At 34.9% G+C, this 13,760-nt stretch overlaps 1 protein-coding gene across 3 annotated transcripts in view; it reads right to left on the bottom strand.

Moving 5' to 3' along the window:
- Positions 1 to 8,086: 8,086 nt before the first annotated feature.
- Positions 8,087 to 13,760, bottom strand: part of LOC149798859 (GPALPP motifs-containing protein 1-like) — a 34,427-nt gene continuing 28,753 nt past the window's right edge. For 2 of the 3 annotated variants that reach the window (XM_089957769.1, XM_089957771.1), the window contains exon 7: positions 11,819 to 11,940. The gene's annotated coding sequence lies outside the window, so the exon portion shown is untranslated. Of the gene's footprint in view, positions 8,388 to 11,818; positions 11,941 to 13,760 lie in introns of those variants that run through there. The other variant, XM_089957770.1, reaches the window with a different exon arrangement.

The raw sequence follows: 13,760 nt of genomic DNA on the forward strand, positions 1-13,760 counted from the left end.
AGCATAAAGACAAATACATATACTACCCCCACCACTAAAAGAGTGGCATTCTTCACATTAATAAGTTAAATTTCTGAATGCGTCCACAGCCTTTAAATATTTGGATTTAAAAAATATTTATCGCTGAAGATTAAGAGATAGTGTCAGACTCCAGTATTTCAAACTTTCAAGGAAATTTCAGGAGAGAATAGTTCAGTATTCAGCTACTTATGAATGAAAATCATTCCTTGGCGGCAATAAATTTACCTCGATATATAACAAGATCTCTTGTCTAGCAAGCATCTACCTAATACCCCAATACAAGAGCAGCGGATCGGTGGGATGCTTTCTGTTGAAATTTCTTTCAGTACTGTTGTTTGCATATGTTAAGAAAACTACTGTTATAAGATTTTCTTGACTTTCTATCTTCAAAATGTGACGCCATTTGACCAATACTGAAAGGCCCTTTTGCCAGGACGCATTCTATCAAAGTTGTTCAATTTCTTTTTAACGGGTTTGTTTTGCTTGTTAAAGATAAAGATGCATACACAGTTTTGTTTTCTTGCTTTTAGTGCTGAAATGACATCATTTATAAAAAAATTTGAAAAAACTTGTGTTAGAAAGCTCTCTCTCTCTCACGCACGCACACATATACACACGCACACAAATTCAGTTCAGCAGTTGTTGAGAAGTAGTGATTCAAGTTTTGTTTTGTTTTTTGTTTTAGTGATAATGGTCATATTTATTCATATTTGTGCCCACTCTGAAAAATCTTTCTGCCAGGATGTTTTCTCTCAGGGTTGGTCAATTTTTTATTTGAAGATTTTGTAGATAATGCTCTTTCAGAGTTTTTCTATTTTTGTAAACGGCGGCCACATTTAATGCCGAATCGACATCATTTGCACAAATTTGAAAGACCACGATGGTTTCTGTAAAATACGATCGATTCTATTTTGCGTTTGTGTGTAGAAGTCACTTAAATTATTTACTATTTTGATAATAGAGGCCATATTTTGTGGCGAATTAGTATCAAATGCATACAAAGCACTCGAGGCCAAGATGCTTCATCTCAAACATGGGCAAATTCTGTCAAGCACTTTTTGAGAAGAAATTTTAAAGTAATAGCTGTATATTTGATGGCAAATCGGCATCATCTGTAAAAAATAAAAACAAATAAAAATAAAAATAACAAAATAAAGGTCCTCATATCAGGATGATTTTTGTCAACTTAGATCAAACAAAATATTCAGTAATTTTGAAGACCAATATTTCTTTTACCTTCTCTTTTTTGAATCATCGGCCACTTTTATTGGTGTAACATATTTAAAGGTCTTGATACCAAGATCATTTCTGCAAAATATTATTATGTACTCTAAGGCAGTTTTTAACATGAATTTTATGTTTTAATGGTGCCCTATTTGACAGCTAATAAGCATCATTTGTACAATCTTTTAAAGTCCCCAACACCAGGATGCTTTGTTGCAGTGCAATTATTTAGAAGGCTTTGAGAAGGTTTTATATCAAAGCATATATGCTCGATTGCTTTTCCTCAAACTTAAAGGTACAATTTTTATTGAAAGCAGCCATATTTCATAAAGGATTGGTATATTTTGTAATTTAAAACATTGTCATGCTAGGATGTTTTCAATAAATTTTTATCAGATCATCTTCGATAGTTTTAAAGAAGTCGTTTCAAGCTATGGCGAATGGACATCATTTGAAAAAATTATACCCATTAGTTACAGAGAAGAAGTTGTTTCAAGCTATGGCAAATGGACATCATTTGAAAAAATTATACCCATTAGTTATAGAAAAGAAGTAGTTTCAAGTTATGGCAAATGGGCATCAATTGAAAAATAGTTATATCCATTAATTTTAGAAAACAAGTCGTTTCAAGTTATGTCAAACGAGCATCATTTTAATAAAAATGAGGTACCTTGATGGCAAGTTACTCTGTAAAGATGCCGTTTAATATTTCTTTTATTTTAAACAGTGATCATATTTGATGGCGGCTTAGCATCATCAGTATAGAACAGAAAGTTTGATAGCGGATCGGCATTGTTTGTATACTTGTGCAAGGTCTCATGTCAAGATACTTTCAATCACATTAGGTAAAATTCTGTTAAACAGTGTTGCAGAAGAAGTCGTTTCTATCTATTTTAGTAGCATCGGCCATATTTAAGGAGGATTGGCATTCGGTCATGCAAGTACACCGAATACTGAAACCCATGAGATTTCTATGTAAAGTTCTCAACTGATATAGTGTTTGACTATGCATGTAAAAACCTGGAATGATCGAAGTTTTAAAGGTTTAGAAACTTATAAACAAATAAACGTGGCACTCTTATTCAAAACAGAAATTATTAGGTCATTAAACACCATACAGATTCGACTGACACAACCACACGCCTCTAAAATCGTATCCATTGAGTAAAACAATAAAATATTTGAGAAAACACATTATATATATATATATATATATATATATATATATATATATATATATATATATATATATATATATATATATATATGACATAATGACTAATATTCATACAAATGGAACACTTTTCTCATAAAATGGTTGCATTGTCTAACAATTTAACTCCTTTTATATAATCTGTTAAAAAATAATTACAAAGATTAATCAGCGGAGATGTAAGCATCCCACTCACGTAAGTCGTGTGGTGGAAATGCCCCAAAGGGTTTCCGAAAGTACAAAATTTAGCCTTTCATATCTCTTATCTTGTGACTGTAGAAACAAAATCCTGCAGACGGATGTACTTAATTAGGCAAGCCTATGATAGCGACCAATATAAAAACATTGTGAGCTAAAGTGTTTATCGAACGATAAGTATTTGTCAGTGTGAACATTTACTGATCGTATTGAGATTGTAATGAATGAATGTACTGTATTTTTGATCAATAATGTCTACAGACAGGTTCGTATTACTATATTTACAAAAAGCTCTATTAATATTTCTTCACAGCTATATATCAGACAAATGCTTGTGGTAGTTTATTATACGAATTTCAAGCAGTCGGCTAATGATTCACGAAAGTATATTGAAGTAATTTATTGAAGTTTGTGGTAATGACATAAATCTGCAAAAAGACTGGAATGTCAAAAATGTGACCGATAAAATTAGATCACTATCGTTTGGATGCATCATACAGATTCATTAAAGAGGCACAAAAGATGATGTACACATTCTATGAAACAAATTCAGAACACTTCGATAAATTGCTGAATCAGGCAGTGACCTTAAAAATAGAACAGCATAAACTTGGGCGATTTTTGAGACAAATAAAAGTAAAATTAATCTGCAGAAATTGTGCATTAAGGAGTACACCCTGAAAAGAAACATAATTCGGAATAATCATGGAATTTGAACTCAATTTATTTTACATGGTAATACCCTGTGATTCAAAAAAGAGACGGCACAAATATATATATGTATTTCTTCAGATGCTCTCATCCAACACAAAAAGTGGATGAAATTCACGATAGCTTTGGCTATGGGCGACAGCCGTCTGACAAAATTTATGTTGCAGTCATGAACTCATCCAATGGCAAACTACATTTTATAGGTCTATATCCACTGTCTTCTGTCTCACATTCATCCAATGGCAAAGCACAATGTATAGGTCTATATTCACCTGTCTTGTCTCAAACTTATCCAATGGCAACACATTGTATCGGTCTTTATTCACCTGTCTTCTGTCAGACATTCATCCAATGGCAAAATAAATTGTATAGGTCTATATCCACCTATCTTACAAGGAAAAACACAGCTTATATGTCTACATTCACTTGTCTTCCATCGACATTCATGCATTAGCAAACCACATTTTATAGGTCTATATCCACCTGTCTTGTCTGAAACTTATCTAATGGCAAACTATATTTTATAGGTCTATATCCACCTGTCTCGTCTGACCCTCATCCAGTGGCAAAACATATTTAATGGCCTCCATCCACCTGTCTTCTGCCCGACTCATCCAATGGCGAAACACATTTTATTGGTATACATCCACTTGTCTTCTGTCTGACTCTCATCCGATGGCAAAACACATTTTATATGTCTGTATCTATCTGTCTTGTCTGACAATCATCCTATGGCAAAACACATTTTATAGGTATCTATTCACGTCTTCCATCTGACATTCATGCAATAGCTAATCACACTGTATAGGTCTAAATCCACCTTTCTTCTGTCTGACACTCATCCGATGGCAAAACACATTGTATAGGTCTAAATCCACTTGTCTTCTGTCTGATAATCATCCAGTGGCAAAACCCACCTGTTTTACATGACATTCATCCAATGGGAAAACATATTTTATAGGTCTATATCCATCTGTCTTTGATGAAACTCATAGAATATTGGCAAACTACATGTTGTAGGTCTATATCCACCCGTCTTTGATGAAACTCATAGAATATTGTTGTAGGTCTATATCCACCTGTCTTTGATGAAACTCATAGAATATTGTTGTAGGTCTATATCCACCTGTCTTTGATGAAACTCATAGAATATTGTTGTAGGTCTATATCCACCTGTCTTCTGTCTGACATTGATCTAATGGCAAACCACATTTGTGTTTGTTTTGTGATGTGGATTTTTAACATAGTTATAACAATTTACCAAAGGCATGAGAAATCCATCCATAAAGTTTTGTCCAGGTCTGTTAAGTTGAACCAATGTCAGTATATGGAAGCCACTTTTATTTTTTTCCATGAAACTGATCCAGACCTTGACTCTTTCACCCCCAAATTGAAAGAGTGTTTCCTTACCCCATGTGCTAGACATCCACAAAATCTGCTAGCCACAGTTGATGAAAAACTCAAGTGAATGTGCAGAATTTTATTTTTCAAATCACGGTGATCTTGTCTGTTAACCCCACAAACAATATGGTTGTTCCTTACCCAAAGTGCAAGTAATCCACAAAGCTTGGTAACAACAGATGGTTCACTACTAAAGTTATTGTGCAGAAATAATTTTTCAGTGACTTTGACCATTGACTCCAAAATCAATAGTGGTCTTCCTTATCCAAACTACAACCCCTCCATAAAATTTGGTAACTGTGGTGGACAGCTCAAGTTACCGAGTGTAAACCAAATTGTGTGGAACTGAAGATCATACAGACAGACAGACTGAAAGATGGAAGCTGGTCAGCATAATATGCTCCACCTTATAGCAGACATACAACAATTAACTTAAAAATCTTATTAAACAATGATGAACAGCTAGAAGAATGTTGCCAGACTGATGTAGTCTAAAAACACAGTTAATTTTAACAGCTAAAAAAGAAAGCAAATTTTGTTTTGGTGGGGTGGAGGGATTATAGACTGGTGCTGATGATTCTTCTAATGGAAAATTTAATATAAACTGGTGAAAGATGACAAAACATTTCTGCAAATGTTATAATAAAACCTTTCACACCGCTATATAGAAATAATGTTTTTAAAAACAATAGTTTTTCTACCAACCATACTTTGCTAATTCAAGCAATAAAAGAGGCTTATATTACAGTGTGCCTTGGGTGACATTGGATAGACGAATATAAGACATATGGCACAGAATATATGGGTTAATGTGTGTAGTGTTGAAATGTGTCTTAAGCATCAATAGTTGGTTACAGTAAGCTCTTTTTTTTGGTTACACTGACCCACTCTTGGTACTGCAGTTTCCATCTCATTTTAAGTTTACATTGACTAACTTTTGGTACAACAATTAGCATCACATTTCATATTGACACTGACCCACACCTGATACAACAACTGCATCTCATTTCATGTTAACACTGACCCACACCTGATACAACTTACATCTCCTTTCATGTTGACACTCACCCACACCTGATACAACAACTGCATCTCATTTCATGTTAACACTGACCCACACCTGATACAACTTACATCTCCTTTCATGTTGACACTCACCCACACCTGATACAACAACTTACATCTCCTTTCATGTTGACACTCACCCACACCTGATACAACTTGCATCTCATTTAATGTTGACACTCACCCACACCTGATACAACAACTTACATCTCCTTTCATGTTGACACTCACCCACACCTGATACAACTTGCATCTCATTTAATGTTGACACTGACCCACACCTGATACAACTTAACCTCATTTAATGTTGACACTGATCCACACCTGATACAACAACTTACATCTCATTTAATGTTGACACTGACCCACACCTGATACAACAACTTACATCTCATTTAATGTTGACACTGACCCACACCTGATACAACAACTTACATCTCATTTAATGTTGACACTGATCCACACCTGATACAACAACTTACATCTCATTTAATGTTGACACTGACCCACACCTGATACAACAACTTACATCTCATTTAATGTTGACACTGATCCACACCTGATACAACAACTTACATCTCATTTAATGTTGACACTCACCCACACCTGATACAACTTACATCTCCTTTCATGTTGACACTGATCCACACTTGGTACAACAAATTGTGCCTTGCAAAGAAAACATTAAAAAAAGTAGTCCATGTGTGTCTGATCTCACTCAATGGGATTAAATAACTTAATAGCCGACTATTTCAGTAAGTAGGCTTATGTAACATTTCAAGAATACATCCGATGCAAAGTGTCTCTCAAACTTTATATCACCTGGATTTTACCTATTTTATGATATCCTGATCAAATTCTTTCTAAAGAAAAAGGCAAAATTATTATTCAGTCTCTTGATGATAATCACAGTCATCTCAAGATCTTGATGATATAAATCCATTTATCAAATATTATAAGAAATGGATGAGCATTATCGACTCAGTATCTACAGCTCATTTAGTCAGATGCCAGATATTTTATCAGTATGCACTGATCCCCTTTATTGTAGAACTTGTCTGCGATAATGACAACATAAGCTTATGGTGGAAATCCTCAAGCTCAGCCTGTCACTTATAATATTGTATTATTCATATGTGTAGAGTTTGTGAGATTTTCATGACATAAACTCGTTGTCCAAGTCTAACTGAAATCAGATCAGAAATATGCACTACAGAGTGGAAACAGATCACAAATATGAAATCCAGAGTGGAAACAAACAATTGATAATGGTCAGGCAAATAATGGACTCAGGACCATACCATAAGCTCACCTGGCTTTAGGAGCAAAAAGATCAGGACCATACCATGAATCACTTGGTCTTATAGTCTCATACCTAAAGACACTTGTTGCATGTCTAACTATACACAATTCTACCAAATTCGGCTAAAATTACCGTTTTAAAGGCTATCTACTGCGCATACTTTTTTGTAGTTGAAATCTACTACTTTCAAAATTAAAAGAATTTTTTTAAAAACCCAAGAAATATTTTCATGTTTTATCTACATGTTAGAGAAACAAGCAATTAAAAGTCTATTGGGGATGGGAAATGTTCCATCAGTACAATGACTGGTGTGATGATGTGTGGCAGAGTAAATAGGATTAAAACTGTTAAATAGCAGTTGGCATGTACACAACAAGCTTTTATTACCTTTTTTTTTTAAATTCTGGGAGTTTAAGGCCAAAGGCGGGATGTTTATTGGAGGTACTACAAGTAATAAAGAAATAAAAAGTGGTTATGATGTCATCTGATCCTTTGATGAAAATCAGCACACCTTCAACAGAGGGAGATAAATGGAGACTGACAATAATAAATGAATTTGACAGAGTAAGTATTTTGATTTTTTGTCATATTTGTTATTGTTTTCTTCATGATCTTTTATGAAGAATATAAGGACACCTGTTACATATTTTGTTCAATTCAGGGCAAAATGCTGAAATAAATCCTGTCTCACCGAATATCAAGAAACCACTGGCTAAGAAATACTAGAAGTTTAATAATACTTTAATATCAGAATTTAAGTGTGTGCTGGCAAGTCAGATGGATCCTGAGTTTGCAATGTGTTTCGAAGGTATGTATCTTTTGTATTTCATAAATGTTTTGAAGTTTTTATGCACATAAATGAAGTTTAATACCTAGAAAAAATATATCTGATAATATATTACAAGATAAATTCTGGGATCAATTATTTAATAAAGCATAAATACACAATGTATTTTTTAATTGTTTATTTCAAATCCAAATCAATCTTTATTACTCATTTATTTATTATTAATGTTATTCAAATATTTTTTTTATTTACAATGGTGAAACCTGCCAGGTGATTTTTGGATCTCAGCAATGATGAGAAAATAGCCCTTGAGGCTGAGGCAGGGGAATACAAATTAAGTCCAATTCAGGAATTACCTCCATGGAGTGCAGTCAGCAAACTTACAAACCCAGCATCAGGAAAACTGGAGCTGAAACTCTTTTGCAGGCTGAGTATAGCTGTGCCATCATTATAGGTTCCTAATGCTGATGTAAATGCAAACAACAAAGTGATTCAGAAATTTGTTGTTGTTGTTGTTGTTGTAGGGTTTAATACCATTTTTCAGCACAAGATAGGCCATACATGGCAGCCAGTATAAATGGTGGAGGAAGAACCTGGGAAAACCCCAGAAAGAACCATCAACCCACAAGAAGCAACTGTCAAGCTTTCTCACATACCCATATTGGCTGAACCCAAGACTCGAACCCAGGGCCAGCGCCACTATCTGGCGCCCTAGACAAGGTTAGATTCTGGCCCCCCCCCCCACCTCCGGAAAATATCAATTTCAAAATTTATAAACAATAAATTTTTTTTTAAAAATGCACCCCCTGAAATCAGCGCCCTAGGCGGCTGCCTAGTTTGCCTATATGGTATCGCCGGCCCTGCTCGAACCCACGCAGGCAAAGGTGAGATGACAATGATCTGTAATGGTGAGAGCTTTAGACCCCTTGGCCACTTGGGGCCCAGAGAAATTTGTACTAGAATACTAGTGAGTCTGTTAAGTATGAAGCTTAATAATCACAGTGAGTGTCAATAGTGATCACCAGACAGTAATCTTGTTCTTGTTGTTTAATGGGTTTAATGCCATTTTTCAGTACATGAAAGGCTATGCATGGCAGCCAGTATTAATGGTGAAGGAAGAACCTGGGAAAACCCCAGGAAGAACCACCAACCCACAAGAAGGTACTGGCAAGCTTTCTCACATTCCCAAATTGGCTGAATCCTAGACTCGAACCCACACAGACAGAGGTGAGATGGCAGTGATCTGTAACTGAGAGCGCTTTAGACCACTCGCCACTCCAGGCCCCCAATAATCTTGCGAAAGAAACTAAAAATGCTACTGGATGTTATCAAAAAATAACCTTTGCAGTGAACTATAAGATAAACAACTCTTCTCTTTTCAATAATAATTTACTTACTTGTATTATTACTGCAACATTGCCATCAATACCTGAATCTGATTTATGTTAAAAAATTTACTGGTTTTTTTTATACTATGAAGAAAATATATACTGCAAAAAAATGCACTTTTGTGTTCATTCCCCTTTAAGTACATACAATTTTTGCCGAATAAATATCTACTGCTTAGAAGTCAATCTACTGATCAAAATTTGTAAATCCACTGGTTTGAAATCCTGGTTCTGTCACATGTGAAACTGTAACCTGTTCAGCTCATGGACACTTAGCAATACGCGTGTATTTACATTCCTTTACCAGAGCAAACTGAGAACTGAAAAAAATTACTTTAAATATTGTCTCAAATCATTTCCCCAAAAGCCTTTATCTGTGTTGATTGCAAAGAACACAATGAATGCTGTATATTTTATCTGTGTTGATTTGCAACGAACACACTGACTGCTGTATACTTTCTCTGTGTTGATTTGCAAAGAACACACTGATTGCTGTATATTTTATCTGTGTTTTGGTTATTTAATTTGTACATACAATCATGGATTTGGACTGGACAAATTAAAAGGGAGAATGAAAGGAAGCCAAAAACTTGTCTAAGCAATGCATTGGAATCAATCTGTTACACAAACGATCCTTTGTTCGTATTGACAACCCCATCTTTACAGTGCATTGTTACATCATAATCTGCTTATGCTGACATCTGGGCTGAGTACTGTATGCTGTGATACAGTCAATCATGCTACCAAACTATACCTACAACTGACCGACTTCTGAAGACGCAAATATAACAGATACAATTAATTGAATGGCTAATCCTTCTGTTGTTTTTTTTTCTTTTTCTTTTTTACATATACCAATACAATAGTTTTGCTGAACCTTTATACAAAACTGATAACCATTGAAGTACCAACTACTGCGTATAAATACAAAGCAAATGGAAAAAATCTCGATCACAATTATATCTGTCGCCAGTGCAGCATTTTACTCATTGATCTTTTCCTTTTGCCATCAATCCGTGTTACGGCTGCAGAGACTGAAACTCCGCAACAAGAAATAGCAAAAAAAAAAAACAGTTTTGCATAATTAATAATAATTATTTATGTCTCAAAATACAGGAGTGAAAGAATCCCTAAATTGGGTGTGAATTTATGCTTATATATACGGTCCAATATTGCCAGGTGTTGACTCATGTAAGTTTCATTCGTGGGAATGGAGATCCTATTTTGCTTGTCGAGAAAATGTATACAGCATTCAGTGATCATTCTTGGGAATTAGGAAGCAATTCACTACAAGCTTTGTGAAGATAGCCATGGGGTGGGGTGCTGCTGAGAGACTACTGGTGTCACCTGTCAGCACTGAAGACTGTGAACATGGATTCAGTAAGATGAACCTCATAAAAACTGACATCAGAAATAAACTCTGCATCTCATCTCTTGAGAATTTAATGAGAATCAGCATGTACTGATGTGAACAATTAGACTTTGAAAATGCATTCAACAAGTGGGCAGCCCTAAAATCGCGACGGATCTTCATGTAACACTTTGTAACATTTTGTTAATGCTTGTTGTAATTAGAGTATTAACTAACCCATCTTTTGTAATTTTCATTGCCTGTTACAGTAATAGACTAAATTAACACTTGAAAAACTGTACACTACTTGTTCTGGCGACACTTTTTGAAAATTGGCGACAAAATATTGAGGTTGGCGATTTTTTGGCGACAGCTTTTTAAAAGCCAGGACCATCCCTGGTGTTGATTTGCAAAGAACACACTGAATACTGTATACTTTACCTGTGTTGATTTGCAAAGAACACACTGATTGCTGTATATTTTATCTGTTTTGATTTGCAAAGAACACACTGATTGCTGTATACTTTATCTGTGTTGATTTGCAAAGAACACAATGATTGCTGTATACTTTATGTGTGTTGATTTGCAAAGAACACACTGATTGCTGTATATTTTGTCTGTGTTGATTTGTAAAGAACACACTGAATGCTGTATACTTTACCTGTGTTGATTTGCAAAGAACACACTGATTGCTGTATATTTTATCTGTGCTGATTTGCAAAGAACACACTGAATGCTGTATACTTTACCTGTGTTGATTTGCAAAGAACACACTGATTGCTGTATATTTTGTCTGTGTTGATTCGCAAAGAACACACTGAATGATGTATATTTTACCTGTGTTAATTTGCAAAGAACACACTGATTGCTGTAAATTTTATCTGTGTTGATTTGCAAAGAACACAGTGAATGCTGTATATTTTATCTGTGTTGATTTGCAAGGAACACACTGATTGCTGTATACTTTACCTGTGTTGATTTGCAAAGAACACAATGATCTGCATGGTGGATACCATCCTGATATGCATGGCAGGTAACAAACTGATGTAAGGCCACTTTGTAATTCATGTTAGGTTTGTCACAGGAACCAAGTGATTTTGATAAGCCAGGGTCTTGAAAGTCTTGTACAGGTGTCAACAAAGCAACTCAAAGCAAGTTAGACGTTGAATAATTTTATTAGAATCCCAATAATCAGCAATGGTGGTGATGGTGGTGGAATCACACCATCGTCAAGTCTTTTGTTTCTACTACTGCTTTGGGCTGGTCAGGCACTGTCGACTGTAATTTGATAAATAAATGTAAAACCAAAATTCCATTCAATTTAAATAACATTTTGCAAAGTTATTTATTTGTAACTGTCAGCACTGTTTCATAAATGAAACCCTACAAAACATTGTAATATTGCTTCATCTACAAGCTTAAACTTAACAGTGCACCATCAATATAAAAATGTATTTCATAAGACTTTCAAATACAAAGCAATTTGTTATTATGCACAAACTTCGTGTAAATCATTAAAAACCTGATATCATTAAATTCTTAGAACAAGGAAACTGAATAGTACTTTATATGCATGATGTGTTTGACAGTCCTCTCTGTAAGAACCAGATAAGCATAAATGACTCAAGAGTTTACTGACGATGGAACTCAATTACCTGGAACTTTTGTCCGGTTATGTGGTCTAAAGTTATCTGACTTACCCTGATCATGACCTCTGATATTTAAATCCCTTAAAATTTATATATGGTTCTTTATTACCCCAAGTGTAATCCATCTACAAAGTCTGATCAAGAAATTTACTTTAAAGCAAAAGTTATTTTGCAAAACACATTTTTCTTTGAGTCTCGATGACCCTGACCTTCAGCCCTCAATCAGCTTGCCTCTTCCATATGTAAAGTGCAAAACATCCACAAACTTCAGTCAATATACATAGTGTAAAACTAACATTATTATGTAAGAGCAACATTTTTGTTTCAGTCATAGTGACCTTGGCCTCTGACCCAAAATAACTGTATTTCTATCTGAATGTGCAAGTCATCATACAATGTTTGGTGAAGGTACATGGTTGACAACTAAAATTTCTCTGCAGAAACCAGTTTTCTTCTTTGAGTCAGTTAAATTCATCTTTTGACCACAAGACTCAAATTCAACAGGTTTCATCCATGCACTAAGTGCAAGCCATCCATAAAGTTTTTTGCACAAGCATGTCAGGTAAACTAATGTTCCTGTGCAGAAGCCATTCAACTTCTTACAGTCAGTCACCTTGACCTTCGACCTTTTGACTAACAAATTTCATTTTCTTCTTTACTTCAAGTACAAAATATCCACAAAATCTAGCAAATGTACGCCATTCAGAAAGGGAAATGTTACAAGATATAGAGACAGGTCCTATTCTAATATGCTCCATCAAAAGGTAGATACGGCCAATGCGGGTATGTGAGAAAGCTTGCCAGTAAGTTTCTCGTGGGTCGGTGGTTCTTCCTGGGGTTTTCCCAGGTTCTTCCTCCACCATTAATACTGGCCGCCATACATAGCCTATCGTGTGCTGAAAAATAGCATTAAACCCCACAATAACAACATCAAAAGGTAGATAATACAAATTGTGCATAATAGAGATTGGTAACCTGTTAATCTGTCATGAATAATTTCAGAACTGTGCAAAATACCACATCTGAGTAAACTGAAAGTATTTAACAGTCCATTATGACTTTACAGTGATCATTGCTTCAATGACTTAGCATGGTGTTTCAAGGTGCTCACTGCTGGCAACAGATTTGATATACTAAGATTAAGAACAAGGTATTGCCAAGGTAAATCAGCAATTTAATTTTCCTGAAAAACAAATTGGTTCTTTTTCTCATTATCACAGTATTACATGTTACGTTGTAACCACACAGTGATCAATGTTCTATCGTGTATTAAACTAAAGTTTTGATATGCCCCAATATAATCACAATGCAATTTCAGGGTAAATTTTAAACACAGTTATATATCACAGGTGTCATGCTAGTGCACACAAATATAAATAGAGGACCTAAACTTTCACATAGCATCTTTTGTTCAATCTTGAATCTAAATGAATAAAGCCAGACGATATT

Source organism: Sinohyriopsis cumingii, chromosome 5 (assembly GCF_028554795.1).
Source record: "Sinohyriopsis cumingii isolate HCF-2022 chromosome 5, ASM2855479v2, whole genome shotgun sequence".
NCBI classification, from domain to species: Eukaryota; Metazoa; Mollusca; class Bivalvia; order Unionida; family Unionidae; genus Sinohyriopsis; species Sinohyriopsis cumingii.